A 19535-nucleotide genomic window follows, 5' to 3' on the forward strand; every position below is an offset into this window, starting at 1 on the left:
GGAAAGTGTTAACACTCTGAGCTACCAGAGTGAGGAGACCAGTGGATGGAAAGTGGGCCAAGAGGAGACATCAAGGGGGGAGGTGGTTCTTGCTGACCTGATCTAACAGGATTCTTGCTAAAGGCAGGCCAAGGACTCGGACATCTAAGGTATGGGTTGAGGAACTTCATTATATATCAGAGGTGATCGGATCTTAAAAGGAACGGGGACTGTCGCTAAAGCGATGAGCAGGATTCTTGCTAAGATGGGGTGAGGCAGACTGAGGACAGGAGGAGACCAAGGTCAAAGCCTAGTGGAGCAAAGGGCTCAGAGGAACCGGACTCCCATCGGGGAACGAGGGAGTCTTTGTCATACCCAACAAGAACCTATGCATAAGTGCACCAGGAGAGAGAGAGAGAGAGAGAGAGAGAGAGAGAGAGAGAGAGAGAGAGATGCACTTGAATCTTCACAGCATCATTACTCAAAATTTCCAAATTCCTGAAACAATCTAAAGGTCGATCACCAGTAGCAAAATATGTAAATACGCAGTGATGTATTCACACAATATAATACTTTGTAACTTTGAAATAAATGACCTAGAGTTACATACACACACACACACACAAGTGGGAATCTTAAAAGCATAGCAGTTAATGTGAGCAAATGGAAACAGAAGAAAAGGATATATATGTATGGTTCCATTTATATAAAATGAGAAAGCAGGAGAAGCTAGAGATGTAAACTTGGGTAGTAAAAAGCAAAGCAATGAATTGATGATACACTATTCTGTTAAGGACTTGCTTTTAGGAGCTGAGAAGGAGGTGATGACTGAAACAAACCTGTGGCCGCTGCTGGTTTCCTGGCAATGTTCTGGTCTTTTCTCCGGGTGGTGGTTATGTATGAGTTTGCTGTGCAATCACTCAACAAGCTGAATATTTTTCCCTTAATGCATTTCTCTGCATGAGTTTATATTTCATAATTAAAACTTTAAAAAAAAATCTATCCACATGCCTTTTTCAGCACTTTAAATAAATATATACTTTGAATGGAGTTTTCCGATGCCTTTTAAAAGGAACTTGACCAGTCATGTTTCATACGAAGAATATCGGGGATACCGTTAATAATGTCTGCTTTTTGTACTTGTTTCCTATGTTTATATTACGCTGCAGTTTTTATTTTTTTAATTGAGTTGTATTGGGGTAACATAAAGACTGCAGTTTTTCAATCATAATTTAAGGAGAGAGAATGAAAAGCTATAAATTGAGTCCTACACTACAGTATAGTAAACACCATGAATCCTAGTAGCTTGATGCTAAGGCTTTTAAAAATTAAAAACCAAAGTGGTTTAAGTGGAAAGCATCAGAAAAGGAGAGTAAACGGCAAGGTTTCCCAAAAACAAACTTGATAAGCATGGTTGTCAGAAGGAGGAGAGGACAGATGTTCCCCCAGTGTCAGTGAGGATGGTCTCCCACAGCGTAGGAAGTTGTTTTCAAGCTTCTCAGTGCCTCACGAGATGACGTCAGGCCCTGCCTCTCACAGGTGTTCCCTAGTGTCCTTATGACCTCAATGTAAACAGAGACGATTTTGTGTATATACATCATATCATCCTTGAGTAAAATGTCAATGTCTTGAAACACCTACAAGTACTTCCTTTGCAAATATCTGTGAAGAGTAAATGAATCCTAGGCTCCATGAGAATATTTTTAGCATGGTGACACACACGATAACTTTGATAATCAAATTTTAAATCCTTTAAGATGACACCGCGTGGGCTATGTCCCTGTAACACTGCAGGGATTAAAGCCTCCATTTTACAAATGAGTTAATGGGAGCTCCTAACGGTTACCCAAATTGCTGTATCGCCCAGCATGGGAGACATGGGCAGACATGGCCACCCAGACCCATGTGATGGCAGAGGCCGCAGGCTAACTGTGGAACTGTACCCCCTGAGATTTTGAAGCATGACACACAGTGTTCTTCATCAACAATCAGAACTGCATTAGAAAATGTTCTTAATGGGCTTTGTTTGCATTATTGAGCTGCCATGATGACTACGACAGGGTTTCTCTTAGTATTTATACAAATCTGTTACAAGTATTCACTGAATGCCAAAGACAACATCTGTCTTAACCTTTTTTCAATGTGTACTTCAGAAGTGGACATGGAATTGGTTGTAACGACTCCATCTGTGTCATGAGAGCCAGGCTCCTCAGAAATAAAATAAACGTAAGGAAGCATGCCAAGGGCTACCCGGGGCAATTCACACCGTGGGCTCCTGGCCACGGAGCCATCCATCCATAGATCAACTTGTTTGAGAAACCCCAAAGGGCAAATTCAAGAAAATGTAACTGAGTCATTTAAATTTTGGATAATTATGCAGTCTTTTTCCCCTGTTGTTGAAGCCCATATCCAAGTGGGAGGTTTTGTTGTGGTGAGAGTGGTCAGCAAACACTTGCTAATGATTTTGATGATGGTTTTCCTCAGCCTTGTCTATCTTGTTAAAGTCGTAGGAATGATGCCCCCTTTTTTTTTTTTTAATAAATTTTCATTAATGTTAATGGGATGACATTAATAAATCAGGGTACATATATTCAAAGAAAACATGTCTAGGTTATCTTGTCATTAAATTATGTTGCATACCCCTCGCCCATAGTCAGATTGTCCTCCATCACCCTCTATCTAGTTCTCTGTGCCCCTCCCCCTCCCCCTAACTCTCTCCCTCCCTCCCTCCTGCGTCCTCCCTCCTCCCACCCCTGGTAACCACCACACTCTTGTCCATGTCTCTTAGTCTCGTTTTTATGTTCCACCAATGTATGGAATCATGTAGTTCTTGTTTTTTTCTGATTTACTTATTTCACTCCGTATAATGTTATCAAGATCCCACCATTTTGCTGTAAATGATCTGATGTCATCATTTCTTATGGCTGAGTAGTATTCCATAGTGTATATGTGCCACATCTTCTTTATCCAGTCTTCTATTGAAGGGCTTTTTGGTTGTTTCCATGTCTTGGCCACTGTGAACAGTGTTGCAATGAACATGGGGCTACATGTGTCTTTACGCATCAATGATGCCCTAAAGCAAAAAAATATACTTGAAATGAGAGGAAACTGATACACTGGTAAGGAAGTTTCTCTCCTTACCTTTACACTTTTAAAAACATAGGGCTTTTATGATTATACAACTAATTTATGGCAATTGTAGCATATCTTTTTTTTAAAGGGAAAGTAAATATAAGCAAGTCAAAATGCTCTGTAAATAATTGCTAACATACGAGCACATTTGCTTTTATTCTTCCATATTTATTTCCATAAGTTTATATATTAATAAAACTGCATATTTTTTCAGTTGATGTTTTATTGTGAACATTCCCATTGCCATCAATGCTTTTTAATATAATTTTTAATGACTGTTGTTTTATGGGTTGACCATAATATGGCCAAACGATTTCTTTCTGTTACTTCCATTTAAAAATGTTTTATCTATAATTCTGGGGTGCAAATAATTGGACACCTATGTTACACTCATTTTTGTTGTTTGTTTGTTTTTTTTCATTTTTCTGAAGCTGGAAACAGGGAGAGACAGTCAGACAGACTCCCGCATGCGCCCGACCGGGATCCACCCGGCACGCCCACCAGGGGCGACGCTCTGCCCACCAGGGGGTGATGCTCTGCCCATCCTGGGCGTCGCCATGTTGCGACCAGAGCCACTCTAGCGCCTGAGGCAGAGGCCACAGAGGCCACAGAGCCATCCCCAGCGCCCGGGCCATCTTTGCTCCAATGGAGCCTTGGCTGCAGGAGGGGAAGAGAGAGACAGAGAGGAAAGCACGGCGGAGGGGTGGAGAAGCAAATGGGCGCTTCTCCTGTGTGCCCTGGCCGGGAATCGAACCCGGGTCCTCCGCACGCTAGGCCGACGCTCTACCGCTGAGCCAACCGGCCAGGGCTGTTACACTCATTTTTGAAACTTAATACCCTCTTAGTTTTGTTTTGTTTTTTACATATAGAGTTATGGAGCTGGCAGAAATCATTATCTTTAAAACTCTTGATATATCGTGCACAGTAGTTTCCTAAAATCCTAAACGTGCCTTTGGGTGAAAAAAATCAAACCTCCAGTATTTTTCTTTCTCTCCTCCTAAGCGAGGACACTATGCACTCAGAGGTCGCTGTCTGACCGGTTCTGAGCAAAGCTCACAGGCCTAGTTGGCACCGCCTCCTCTCCGAGTTGGCCAGCCTTCTGAAAAAGGTGGGAGCCAAGTCCCCATTAAAGAGCCCCATGTATTAAGGCCACTGGAAGAAAGTCAATACACAAGAAGAGTCTGTATGTGAATCCTCCGCGACGGCGCCGGGTCTTGGTTAGTGTAGGGCGGGGTTGAGTCTCAGTTTCAGGAGAGTTTTAGTTCTGAGACTTGTATTTTTTTCTATCTTGTCCTCTAGCGGTCCCCGGGTCCTGGCTTCTCATAGATGCTCAATCAAGATTGCTGCGCGAATGACGTAACTGGCAGCCGACAACGTGGCAGAGTCCTATTCAGATTCGGGGTTCCGGCGAGAAGGGCTGGGGCACGCTCCCTTGCAGGAGAAGACCGGGCTGTTTCTGACTCAGCTCCCTGACCCGTATTCCCAGGGCTGCTTTAGAAGTACGTGCTCCGGCAACATCCATGGGCAGAGAAAATGAACCTTCTAACAGGTGACTGAGGTCACCAGGTCACTGCATATCTCCTGCCCTCTAGCCTTCTCTCACTCCCCTCAATCCCCAAATCCTACCCCTGAAATTCTAGTCCATCCTCAGCAAGATCACCTTGTCCTCAGCCTCCTTGCCACTGGACCCTTCTCCTCCTAGGTCCTGTTAATCCAATTTCGGAGGGACCCGAAATATGGAGGACAGGAACAAGGTCCATCGTTTACACATTAAAGCTTTATTGTCTAGCTTGGCCAAGCGGTGGGAACTCCGACAGAAATCTGACAGAGAGCGCGCCGGCCCTTTGTTCTACTTAGTTTTTATAGTTTTGTAAGTGGGAAGTACAGAAGCAAAAATTGCAATTAGGAGCCCCTTACCGCTATTGGTTATAGTCATATGTCCTTTAACATGATAGGACCACATTCAATTTGCAAACCATACATCATTTTGGAGAAAACAAAATTTACAAGCCAACACAATGGTAGAAAGATATCTCTTTACATATTAAAAGACCTTCCTATATTTTCTAGTGTTCATGTGCCATCTCTCTGTCCAGAGTCAGACGTATTAACCTCATGCATTTACATAAGAGAGGTAGTTTCCATGGGGACAAATGCCCACAAATGGCTCACTGCTATAAGAAAAGGTTTATTTTGGCTTTTCTCTTCCTGCACCTGGCTAGCCATTCACCCCTTTCCCCACAGGTGTGGTGGAATGTCTGGGAATCCATGTTTTCCTCCCCTTGCATTTACAATACAATGCTAAGGGCCATCCTGGTTATGCCAATCACACAGTACAGAGACTATTCTCACAATTTCTCTGCACACCTTAACCCAAATTAATAAAATGTTCTCCAAGCCTCTTAAAATATTAATATTAATTCTGTAGCCTTTGGTACTTTACAACACCTTGCGGGTGAAATGGCTCAGTGGCTCCTCAGGTCCCCTGGCCTCTGCCGGCCCTCAGAGCTTCCCCTGGTGACCTTGGGGGTCCTGAGGGCCAGGGACCCCCTTTCTCTTCTCTGCTGCTTCAGGATCCTACTTCAGCTCTGAATCACATCTCCGAGGATGAGATGGAGCGCTGTTACTCCCTGCTGTGGCCACTCCTGTGTCCTGGGAGAGTCCCCCGCATTCCTTGGCGTTTTAAACTACTGACTCATGGCCCTTCTGTCCAAAATATCTCGGACTTATATTTGTAGCAACTCAACAGCTCACGGAGATGATCTTGCCAAGCACCCTAGCCTCAAGTTATTTGAAATCCTCTCTTCTGGTTATCCGGACACGCGCCCTACCCAGGTGACTTCCTCCATAGCGTCACCACTAGCAGACCATCTGCTGTCTCAGCCCCACGCTCACAATCCTGACCACAAGTGCTCGGTAGTCAGCAGTGCGCTAGCAGTTGGCTCCGACCACCTTTCCACCCTACGAGGGGTGGGGGTATTCTGTCAAGCCTATATCCTCCACGACCTTTCTTAAACTACATCGCTTAACTCCCATGATTGCTTACATTTAATCACTTCCATACATACACTCTCGACTCCCTCACTAGGTCTTGCTTTATTATTCACTAGAGAACACGGAGACCCGAGCTAAGCCCACCCCCTGGCTTCCACTTCCCCGGGGAACCCAGCTAAAGAAATGGGCACACCCGTCGGGACTGAACGCACCCTTGACATTGCCCATGGAGAACTACAAGCTGGCCCTTACAGACTGCTGGCAACCATGTCCACTTTCATCCTGCACTGACTGACCTTGTAGTTCTCTTCCGCTCTTTCCCCAAACACCCCTTTCCCCATTTTTCCTCTTGGTTTTCTACTCAGTGAGGCATTCAAGTTTCAGAATAGAAACCGCAAACGCCCACCACCACATCCCTTCACTTGCCGAGATGGGCACCCACGTGCTCTGCGTTCCTGCTGTTCCCAGAGATGAACAAACCGGGATCTCATCTCCGGCCGCCCCTTCCATCTGTGCACCGGCTTCCTTCACCTCCCACGCGCCCCCCGGGGAGGAACCTCAGCAGTCCCTGCTTTTGACTTAATCGCTTAAATGATTTTGTTCTTGGCCTCAGTCCTCCCTCTCCAGCTCCCACCACATTTCTTTTCTCCCTTGGTAGCAAAACTTCTCCGAAGAAGTGTCTATAAACTACTGAAATCCTGAACAATCACATGGAAGAGAGGCTCTGATGACTTTTTAGACGCCATACCAAAGGCACGATCAGTGAAGATTCATTAACATGAGACGCTTCTACTGTGAGAAAACACTAGCAAGCAATGAGAAAACAAGCCCCAGACTGGGAGGAAAATATTTGCAAAAGAAATATCTGATTAAGGACAGTTACACAAAATATACAAAGAACTCTTAAAACCGCAACCATAAAAACACAAACAGCGTGATCTAAGAACAGGCAAAAGACCCAAACAGACTCCTGGCCAAACAAGATATACAGATGGCACATAAGCATATGAATAGATGCTCCCCATGGTATGCCGGCGGGGAATTGCAGATTAAAACAAAGAGATAGCTCCAGGACACACCCATTAGGATGGCCAAAATCCACTGCAGGGACTAGAGACCACATGCCAGCCAGCCAGCCAGCCAGGGTGTGGGGCAGTAGGAATTCACCATTCACCGCTGGTGGGAATGCCAAATAGTGCAGCCACTTCAGAAGACACTGTCATTCTCTTACAAAATGAGGCATAACGTTACCTTATAGTCCAGCAATTAGGTTCTTCGGTGTTTCTCCAAACTGGCTGAAAACAGGTCCGCACAGAAGTCTGCATGGAGATGTTTATAGCCACTTTATACATCATTGCCAAAACTTGGAAGCATGTCAAATATCCCTGCGTGAGTGCACAGATAAATAGACTGTGGTCCCATCCAGACAATAAAATACACTTCTGTGTGGAAAAGAAAGCAGCTATCAAGCCGCGAAAAGAAACTTAAACACACACTACTCAGTGAAAAAAGACAATGTGAAAAGGTTACATCCTGCATGATTCCAACTCGATGACATTCATTCTGGCAAAGGCCACACTGTGGAGACAGGACAGAGATCTGTGGTTGCTAAGGTATGGGGAGAGGAAGGGACGAACGTGCAGGACACAGAGAATTTCTGGGCAGCGAAAATACTCTGTATGATGCTTTTTTTTGTTTCGTTGTTCATTTTTAATGGAATATCAGTTTTAACTTTTGAAAGTTTACATTTCATTTTTGGAAAATCACTCATCTTTCACCTCCTCCCCCCCCCCCCAAAAAAAATAGTTCTTTTCAATAATCTTTTTGTTTTGCGATATACCAACAACCCAGCCTAGATTACAGTTCCCAACTGCTCTTGCAGCTATGTAGACACACTCGAGTGGCTTTTAACAGACGGCACCCGGGCAGTAGCGGTGTGTGCCCACGCCCTGGGTGGCCAAGACACATATGCCTCTCTGCACTGTTCTTCTCGTCCCATGGTTTATTGGAGACACAAGTGACTACATTGGTGCTGATCACAAAGCCCCCAAATAGAAAGTGCCTGGGTCTTTGAATTACCTCTTGTTGGAACACTTCTTTGCTGATCAAGAACATCTGTTTTGAACTTTATAGAAAAGAAAAGTAAACTTTTTTCAGGTGGAAGCCATGAGGCATTTTGGAGTTTTCTTTATTAAAGCAACTAGTATCGCCCCAACTAAGGCATCATTCTCTAACAAGATCAAATGTCCTCTATAGAATATGGATGATAAATCTAGCATTCTGTGAATGTCCTTAAATTTTCATAGACTATTGTGAGTAGAAAAAAACTGGAACAAATGGAAAGAGATATTCATCATGCTCCATGTAAATTGTGTGACTGTCAAAGACCACTTTTTCCTATTCTTTGGCATGCCTGCATTCAGAAAATGTATTGCACTTTTGATTTTCACAGGTAATGAGAATGTATATAATGTATGCTTGCATTTCATAAGAAGTGTGTAAAAATTGCTAAAATTTCAAAGACTATGATAATACTATTTTAATAACCAAATGCTTCTTAAAATGGGATTTATTAGGCTGATCTCATTAAAAACAACAAAGCTAGTCTAATTCAAGTTATCATTAATTCATTGATTACCACCATGGGCAAATCTGGCAATCATTCAGGAAGCAGGATAGCTGCATTAACATTTAAAAACACTTCAAAATTTACACTATGGTCAGAACGACTTTGCCTAATGCAATCCCAAATTATTTTCAATTTTGTAGTTTTCTAATTATACTTTAAAATATTCTGCTAGTCATCCCATGCTGCATCGTGACTTTGAAATGTCCTGAAAATACATTCATAGTTGTGTATAAAACTGAAATTTTTTTCCCAATGCATCTTTGGTTCTCATAAATGAGAACATCTAAATGAACACATAACACAGAATGTGGGGCAGGGGACACTGTTGATGTTTCTGTGCCTTGAGACACCACAACAGACGATTGATCGGACAATATCAGTCAGTGCAGAAGCCTCCAAGATGAGATTTCGGGAGTAGCCTCTAGAGCTAAAATTAGCAACATGTGTTCCCCAGTGGTCGGCAAACTCATTAGTCAACAGAGTCAAATATCAACAGCACAAAGACCGAAATTTCTTTTGAGAGCCAAATTTTTTAAACTTAAACTATATAGATAGGTATATTCCTTACTGAGGTAGTGCCCACACGTGGTATTTTGTGGAGGAGCCACACTCAAGGCGCCAAAGAGCCGCATGTGGCTTGCGAGCTGCAGTTTACTGACCAGGGCTCTAGCCAGTCAGTTCACCTGTTTGTAGGGTCAAAAATGTGAGGGATTCTCCTTCTTTGATATGGAAAGTAGTTCCTGGCGTTGATATTTTGTGGTCCTGTTACTCGTATTAAATCAATAAAAATATTTTAAAGATACTTTTCAGTGTTTTCGGTGAAGAGGTTCATTTTTCTCTCTTCTGTCAGACACAGTTTTCTTGTGTTTCTTTCTCTTTGCATTTTTATGGGAAGAATCCCTCTATGGTTGAAAGAAAGTCTGCTACAATACCTGTCCGTCTGTCCTGATTCTTCTCCCTGCATAAATGACTCAGCTATTCGAGTGTGTGGTTTAATTTGCTCTTTCTTTGCAGAATCTTCACCAGAAAGTGCTTTCTCTTATGGGAATGAAACCTTACGGTAGTCTGAGAGACAGGCTCCTCGCGGCTGGCCAACGTGTTGTTACCTCCTCCTTTTTCTTTCCTGGTCATTTCTGCTACCGCATGTAAAGGGGTGCTTTTCTCCTTTAAATTTACTTCATCAGTTTCTCCATTTCTTTTCAACACTTTTGCTTCCTTCTGCTCCTACCATCTTGTAGGCTACTTTCTCCGATTTCTCTCCCTCAGTGTCTTCCCCTGGGTTCTGCCATGTCCTGGAATTTCTCCTGTCAGCCTCCTGCGAGCCCCCTTTCAGCCAGTGAACAGATGCCTTGGTCTTGATGGACAACTGACCAGTCATGTCACACTTTCTCTCAGCCTACGATAACCAGCAGGCTGCTGTTTGACTGTGCTCATGTGTTGGCTTCCTTGTTAACATTTGTGCTCAAAAAATATTTTTAAAGTATTGATCCTGCAGACTCTAAAATCCCAAGCTCTCTGTATGAATTTAGATAGGCTTTGTTCTTCACGTATTAAAAAAAAAAAAGGAGTACTCTGGTATTATATATCATATATGTCTTCTAATTTCCTTTTGGATTTTTCTGAAATGAGAAGAGGGGAGGCAGAGAGACCGACTCCCGCATGTGCCCAACTGGGATCTACCCGGCATGCCCACCAGGGGGCAATGTTCTGTCCATCTGGGGTGTTGCTCTGCTGCAACTGGAGCCATTCTAGCACCAGAGGTGGAGGCCATGTAGCCATCCTCAGCGCTCGGGCCAACTTTGTTCCAATGGAGCCTTGGCTGCAAGAGGGGAAGAGAGAGAGAGAAAGGAGAGGGGGAAGGATGGAGAAGCAGATAGGTGCTTCTCCTGTGTGTCCTGGCCAGGGATCGAACCCAGGATTTCCATATACTGGGCCGATGCTCTACCACTCTAATTTCTTAAAATAAAAAATACATATATCAGCAATGAGATGACTCATACTTGAAATAATTCCACACAGGCAAGACTTTGCAAGAAGAGGTGATTGCTAGAATATAAGCTTCTAATGGACTCATGGAAATTTTAAGGACTTTGAACGTCAATGGACTATGGAATTAATTATTTTGGAAAACAACTCAGTGTTTCATCTCCAGAAGCAGAGATGCCCTTATGAAAATAAAGCCACACTTTTGACATCTCTCAGGTCTTAGTCCATCCAGGCTGCTAAACAGCACAGAATGGGTAGTGGGGAGGGGTGCTTATAAACAGCAAGTCTTTCTGTCCTGGAGGCTGGAGGCCTAGGGCCAGGACTCTGCAGGTTTGTGTTCAGTGGGGCTTCCAGGGTCACAGATGGGGCCTTCTTCCTGGGACCTCTTGTGTTAGCAGGGGCTACAGAGCTTTGTGGGGGTCTCTCTTTTATAGGGAACCAATCCCCATCATGACGAAGTACTTTGTGAAGCCCCGCCTTCTCCTATCCTGTCACACGGGGCATTAGCATTTCAGCAGGTGAATCTGTGTGGGACACAAATATTCCGGCTTTAGCACTCACTTTGGGGACGGTTCTGCTCATCTCTCAGGGCAGATACATAATGCGGACATTAATGGCTTGTTACATGGGTCTGGTTTGATGAAACTTGCAACATTCAAAAGATTTCCTTTAATTGTGGAAATTTCATCTGTGTTTATTGTATTGTTTGGCTTTTCATTTCATAATGCATATCTGGTTTTATTCCATGGTAATTCAGAGTCTGGATTCATAGCACTAGTTCATTATTTTCTAAAGTTTGGCGTGTGTATATTTGTATGGGTGTAGGCCTATGTACATCTATACCCAAATCTATGTAACTATTGGTAAAAGTGCTGATGTTAATGTGAGGCTTCTCTAAACAGTAAGACAAAAACCTTGTAATGGTATTACTTATGCTTTTTGAGCACTATTTGCCCAAATGGGAAAGAAATCCTAAGCTCAGTGTCCTAGAAACAACGTGCTGTCGACTTTCTGTAGTTCAGAACCAGCACCTGCCAGCAGGGGTAGCCAAGTACTCAGCTGTCAGGTAGGATCAGAGAGATAAATAAAATCACTAAGGTAACGGGCTCCTAAAGCATTTTCCCATAACGTCAAACCTAAATCATCCTTGGAAGACTACCATTTTACAATGCTGCCTCCTCAAAAGTAGGATTCAGCTCCCACTATTGTCTGTTTCCAAAGGCTCTAAATATGCATTTAGCATTTGTGCAACATCGGTTTCCTTTTAAATCCAAAATAAAAGCAGAGCGACAACGTGAGATTTAAAACATTCTTTTTTCACTATGTTTGTAAGAAAGCTAGTCAGGAGAGAGGTGCCTACATATTATCAGTCCAATTAGGTCAAGTGTTTTTCTGCCATTTTTAATACAATAAACGATAGACTGAGAAATTAATGATTAAATGGAAAATTTGGACCATACTTCACCCCTGGGGAGAAAAAAATTGTCTATACAAATTCAAATGCTATTTTTATCTGCCTGTAAGGCTGCACTCCTCAGCTTGAGATACACTCTGTCTTCTCTACAACCCTCTGTCAATTGTATTTTTGTTCCGTCTCCTGATTGCCATTCTCTGTCCAGCAGTGCTACTCACACACACACTCAATCCATCCACATCCGTCCTGCACTCACTCGATTTATCTGGTCCACATAGCTTGTTTCAGATAGCTGTTATCTGCTGTAAATGACACCCCGAACAAGAGCACTGCCAACTGCTCCCTGCAGGGTGGTAGAGACGCATAAAACTAGGAAGGCATTTGTAGGGACAGGGATGTGAGTTATGTCTGCAGGTTCCCAGTTATCCCGGCAAAAAGGAACTGTGTGACCTGACAACACTTCTGTGACTGCACCTTGCGGACCGCCTGCCGAAGTCTACACAAACCCAGCCCGCGGTCGGTCTGGGACCCATCAAGCTCCTCCAAACCCACCTGTGGTCAGAGTTCAGTGGCGCCTTCAGAGCATTCTGAAATTCATGGTAATGCACTTCGAAGCCCCCGTGCTAACTGCACGGGTTCGTGCGCAGCACGGGCGGAGGGAAGTTGTGAATGAAGCAAGCAATTGGGATGCTGGCCATTTCCAACGGATGGAAGAAAAGGTTCTCTTTTAAATGCATGTCTCTATCATGGACAGCAGTGAGGCTAGGATAATTTTCTGCAGCTTTCCACAGCTTGCCCATTGCAAAGTTACTCCTGATGCAAGTTAATAAATAATGTACGTGCTGCTAATAGAACCAAAATGTTAAGTTCCTCTTAGGGAGAAAAATGGTGCCAAAGCATCAGAGAAGTGCTACATTACATTGGAGTGAGTGGGGGATTGAAGAGAGAGAGAGAGAGAGAGAGAGAAAGAGAGAGAGAGTCAAAGAGTGAGGAAGAAAACTCAGGATGTGTTTGTATTGGATTGCTATTTTTACCATAAAGAGCTAAAACCAAGGAATTTTAAGTAATCACTAAATTTAGTTTCAAGCCTTAAATATTTTCACATTTTTATTTTCATTCCAGTTGGAAAATTTCCTCATAAATCTTTTTTTTTTTTTTTTTTGCTGTCTCGGGAGTGACTTCTAGTTTACTGATTTTTTTTAACTTAACGGAAACATACACTATTTTATACAAATGTTATACATATCTGTATCGTCTCTATCGTTCATCTGTAAAGCATTTAGATCTATCACAATGTGACACACAGTAATTGTGTCCTATTCTTCAAACTCTCAAAACAATACTAACCTTCATGCAGGTATATCTGTCTGCATACAGGGATCAGCAGAGCTTTTCTATTAAGGACAAGAGAGTAAATATTTTTATGTTATGCAGGCTTTTTGGCTCAGTGACAACTACTCACATCTGCCACTCTAATAAAATCAGTGGACTGTGGTAGACAAATCTGGGTGACTGTGTCTGGCTCTCTGGGTCATCAGTTACCATTCCCAATCCTTTGGAAAAGTTCATTCAAAACCCAAGTTTATTCCAATGTTTTTCCTGCCATCCCCCAGGTTACCATACCATAGTTTGAAGGCTTTGGAAATTCTCACATAACATGTTATGCTCAAGAGATATAAAGGCAGCCCCGTTCTCTTCCTGTTGCGTGTAGATTGCTCCTGCAGCCATAGCACAGACCCAGGCCTTTCTGGACTGCATGGGTGCTCTATCTCCCCATGCAGGTCCACATTCCCAGGGCGGGAGGGACCCAGCTGCCCCTCAGCTATCCTCTTTGCCACAGGCAAGGCAGGGCAGGTGGGGGACCAAGTGCCTGTGCCCTTAGCCCGCTAGCCCCTGCAGGACCATTGCTTTGTTGGGTCCTGCCCAGGAGGGCACTCAGAAGTCAGGAGCTACCCCCCTCGTTCAATGAGCTGTCCTGGGCTCAGTGTGAAGAGAGTTGATACTATGATCCACATGGAAAATAAGGATCCAGATGATAGACAGCTGATCGATGCGTATATAAAACATTAACAAATGCCACCAAAGAGAGTGCCTCTGACTGGCCACCCAATCAAGGGGCCTTTTATCTTGTTGAAAGCCCTTTCTGATACACCATGTTTGGTTTCAGCAGCCCCAAGAGGCCACCTTTCAACATGGTTTTTCATCTCCTCTTTGAAGTGCCCTTTAAAAGTCTAAACAAAATAATGTCATCTGTGTCCGTGTCACCCAGCTTTTCATTATCCTCCAGAAAGTCAAATGGATCTGTGAGCGGTGGATGCCATTTTGAATTCAAGCTGGCAGCTGGTGGCGGCAGGTGCTTTCTCCGCATCACTTTCACACAGGCGCCAGCCCCACACGCACCGAGATTTTTCCTGTAGCAATCTTCCATGCCGCCCTCTGCTGGGGTGACCAGTGAAATGTTTATTTACATAGTCAACCAGGAGTTATGTTTGATGATAAAAATAAAACCCATAAACACTACGCTATCCAACGTGGCACCCCTGGGGGTATGGTCCCAGTAGACCTTCCTCTGCCTCTCACACTGGTTGGATACATTTCCCCTGGGCCCCGTGGACAGCGAGGAAGTCGCCCTTTCCACCTGTGAAAGTGCACTTGCAAATGGCCAAGAGAAATCGGTCGGGGCCCCTCTGCTGACCACGTTGCCTCCCACAGAATATTGAATGCGCTGCTGCGTGGGCGCCCGGAGCAGTGCCGCGGAGGACACTGAGCCGAGCGAGCCCGGCGGGTCCTGGTGCACCGTGGGAGGCGCGCCGCCTCAGATGATGCTCTGTGTCTTTCTTTCCGATGATGTTTTAAAGCTGTATACATGTATAATGTTTATAAAATTAAACATGCATATTTAAATGTTAAAACTTTACATCTATATAAAACACAGAGAAAATATTTATAAGACTACCTATAAATGGACTCCTGACCCTGGAGTAATCAATCCAAACTTTTCGCATCTGTCTCTTGCTGGGGCGCGTGCCTGTCCTCTGTGTGCCTTCAGACAGTGGCACTGTCACCAGGTAGGGTAGTTAAGCCAAAGGGGCCCTCTGCACCCCCCAAGAGAACATCTTTGAGTTTGGAAGTTCCCCAAGATAACTGCAGGTTCAATGATTCACTGGAGGGCTCTGCACTTGGCACAGCTGTTCTACGGACACTTAGACTTATTACAGTGAAGGCGTGTGGATCTTCAGCAGCAGAGGGAAAAGGTGCTGGAAGCAGACTGAGAAGCCAGGCGTCAGGTCCCAAGTGTGCTTGCTTCCTGAGGGGCGTTTATAACTTGTGGAACAGCGTTTATGTCTCCTAGCAACCGTGTGTGACAACACGCATGGAGTATTGTGAACCAGGAACGCTCACCCCACCTGTTCCTGTCCGGAGGTGTTACCGAGGTTGGACAGGTAGGCCTGGCTGAGCACCCGCGGGGCCGGCCTCCGTCACCAGCTGCTCCGCAGGTCAGGCTGGGACACCGGCCCGAGCCCTCCTGTCCCCCCATGCGCATTAAGCACTCTGTTAGCATAGATCTCCGGGAGGACCCTCAGGGGTGCAGGGTACCCTCCCGTCTCTGGGGAAGTCCTGAAGGCTAGCTGCTTTGTCACTCCTCCTGGGGGCACCCTTCACTGGGGGTGTCATACAACCTGGACCTCTCGCCATGGCTTTGCCCTTGAATAGCCCATCAGTCTTCGACTCTTCTGATGTTCCAGTGCTTGTGCCATCATTTCCATCCAGTCTGAATTTATTTAATGAGAAAACCAAAAGGCGTTGTACAATATTTAAGAAGCAGAAGGAAGTGCTGTGTGCCCTATTCGTCGCCGTCACCCTTGCTTATGGGAAGGAGGGGGCATGGGCAGAAGAGCAGAACCGGCTGCCTGGCATCCCGTGATTCTCTGCCAGCCGACAGCCCCTCACCAAGGCCGTGTCCCCTGCAGTGTCCCCATAGTAAACTCCACCTTGCGCCTGCAGCAATTTGTATACCTACCTAACAGTGCAGGTTACGGTAAAGTAAATGCCCTCTTTTTACCTTTGTCTTCTTAATCAATATTGAGGAGGAATAAGGGTTTCTTACCACTTTTTAAATTTAACTTTATTCAGGACTTTGCTTGACATAACTGGCTTGAAGTATTCAGAGAGCGTATGGAAGGTGCTGTCATTAAAGCTGTTTCATCACTGAATTTCCTACTTTTTCCCTCTGATTGCATTTAATTTAAGGTTGCTTAGTTGGTGACTTATATAGGCTCTAAAGTCCCTAATGTCAATCTTGTCCTTTACTACACCCAGGTTAAGAGGTCAGCTATGTAGTGCGTACCATGCTTCTGTAGTAATTCTAAACTCCGGAACCTGGTGCCTTCACATGACATTTGGAAGACAAGGAAATAGCGTCCCCACGTGAAGTAACTTTAGAAATCGTCCTCCTCAAACTTTTTTTTGTCTATATTCTTTATTGCTTTGGCTTATAAGGCTGGCAGAGGGGTTTGTTTTTCTTTTCAAAACTGTTCCTGTCATTTTCTTCTGAACATCAGCTGGTTAAATCAGGCATGATAGATCCCAGATTCGATAATGCGTTTCAGATGGACTGCCTCCATCACAGCCAAGCCCAAATAAGAAGGGCATTATGAAAACAACGGATATGAATAGGCTTATGGTTCCCAGTTCCTTTCGCATTATTAGTCATGCACCACGTGAAGGATTATGAAGAATAAATTATGGAGGAGATTATGTGATTAGTTATTAATTCTCTCTCTGCAGGATTGAGAGTCTAAGGATGCTATAATATTTCTCCATTACAGACACAGGCGCTTCCCCGGTAATACAATCAACTCATGCTGAGGCCTGGGCCTGAAGGATCAGCAGAAAGCAGAAAAACGAGCCTGACAGTTGTCTTCAGATCTCATTTTAGCCGAATGTTTCAAATTTCTCCCAGCCCAGACCCCTCAGTAGATTTTATAACATCAGTTAGAATTAACAGGGAGGTTTATTATTTCTTTTTAATCGATTAAAATTTTTTTTTTGGTCTGTTTTCTAGGTTGAAATGTGAGTTGTATCTTGTCACTCTTTGATCACACCACCATGCACCAAATTCAGAGGGCAGAGCCACTGCCCAGCTTCCACGCTGTCTAAGGTGAGTCAGCAGGTTTGGGACAATCTCTTTCTTTCATGAACTGAAGGGCTATACTAAGCAGCATCAAACTAGAATAGTAATCATAGAAGGGTAAACTATAGGATAAAATGTTTTCTATACACATGATACTCGTCATTTTGTGGCACATAGGTATCTGGAAAAAGCTCAGTTTGTGACATGATTGATGAGCAGATACTCCGTCTCTCGTTTCCATGAAAGCTAAGCTACCTCTGTGTGTGCAGAGGCCCATGCACCAGCCTGCTCTGCTCTGTCAGGACGTACAGATCGCAGAAATGTTCTATTTCTGAGAACAGCTTGGAGAAACCTTCATTCTGCCCATTTCACTCTCTTTAACTCAGTGTTCCATCTCAGGCAGGAGTTAGGACACCCACACTACAAACCCTAACACAGAGAAGCCCAGGATTAACACCCCCTTCCCCCGTCCTCCGGCCATGTGTCAGTGTCTCTTGAAGCAAGACAAGACAATAAAAAGTAAAATTACGCTAACGTAATCTCTTTCATTTAACTTTTTTCTTCCTTGGTTAATAAAGATAATTAATTCTCTTTCATTCAAAACTATTTTTTACTTAATTGAGATCATTTTGCCCATTAGTTATTTCTGAAAGTGTGCATGAAGACATAGAACAGAATTACCTAAAACTTGTTTCTTCATGAGTAGCAGAATCATTGTATCAATATGCAAACATGAGCAGAACTGTCTAGAAGCAAATGTGTATGTTGGGTGTGTTGAAAATAGCAAAGCGAAAAAGAGTTAGGGTACCTGTTTGCAAAAAAAGAAAAAAAATCACAGTTTGCGGGTAAGCAAGACATGTGTAAATAATCCTGAAGCAGGGCTCACCATGGGCACCGTCATAGAGATGTAAACAAGGTGCTATGCATATAACTACATATCACATATCATTTTAGGGAACTATTTAATGCATATAAATACATCAAAGGCTATTTTAGTACTAGTCTAATATTTAAAAACTATTCTGTGCAGACCATTTTAGCATGATAGGGTAAAACAACACTATGCAATCCTTAATATTCCCTGAAAGCTTCCTAAAGACCCATAGAGGATGTTTAAAAGTTATTTAAAACAAAAACAACAAAAACCTCTCCAGCAAGAAATGCAATTCATGGTATGCTATTTCTTTTTTCATGATACAAACTTTTTTGTTTCTGTATTTTTGAAAGCTGGGTAAAAATATTTCTCACTGTTTAGCATTCAGAATCTTAATATGAGTATGCCTTTGCTGATAAAACTGCTTGCTTTTCTTTTTTTCCAAAGCGTATCTTTCCCCTCAACTCCCGCGTTAGCTCTCAAATTTAATTGTCTCCAGGTTCTCTGATTTCTCAGCCCTGACAGTGAGTCAGCACTTTTCCTGACTTTCTGAATTCTGACTCATTAAGAGTCTTCCTTACCTCCCTGTGTGGTTGGAGTTTCCTCCAGAGACACAGTGATACAATATGTGCCTCAGATATATAAGAAATTTCACAAATGCTTATGCTTATTGGAAATGAAGAGCATCCTGAAGGGACCTCCAGACACTTGCTTGTAACTTATCATGAGAGGGAAGAACCATCATTTACTAAACAGACATCTCGTGGATGGCTTTGCTTCCAGGTTTTGCTTATTTTAAAGTAAACTTTTTATCTTGCAAAGGCTCAGGGAGTGAGTATACAAAGCCCAAGTTTTGTATTTAAAAAAAGACTATTTTGACATCACAACTAGGACATTGTTGGCTCTCATGTGTATCTATAAGTTTCCTATGTCCACCAGTTTTTAGCAGATCCAAATGTTAATGCCACCATCCCCTTTTCCTCAGCTGCTGGGAACCACAAGGCCTTTTCTCCAAGGGACGGAGGGCTACTACACATTTTCACAAAAACGCATCACAAAGCTCTCAGCCCTAGGTAGGTATTTGCAACTAAAACCCCTCTGGGGACATTTATGGAGCAACTCCCAATAGAACAATCTAACAAAGCTGAGAAACTGTCCTGAGGTGTCAATCACAAAGGCACTTAGAAAGTTATTCTTCGATTACTCTATACTTGTCTCACCAAAGTTGAGCTTTTAGAAAATCAGGAAAAAAAAATACGTTTTGTATAATGTTTGGACACAACCGTGATTTCTTTTCTTTCAGAAATACTATCTCTAGGATATAGCATGTTAAACTTGAGAAAACAGCTTTAGTGGGTGGAAATGGATCATATCTGCTGTGGAACTGTTTTAT

This window comes from Saccopteryx leptura, chromosome 11 (genome assembly GCF_036850995.1).
Source record: "Saccopteryx leptura isolate mSacLep1 chromosome 11, mSacLep1_pri_phased_curated, whole genome shotgun sequence".
NCBI classification, from domain to species: domain Eukaryota; kingdom Metazoa; phylum Chordata; class Mammalia; order Chiroptera; family Emballonuridae; genus Saccopteryx; species Saccopteryx leptura.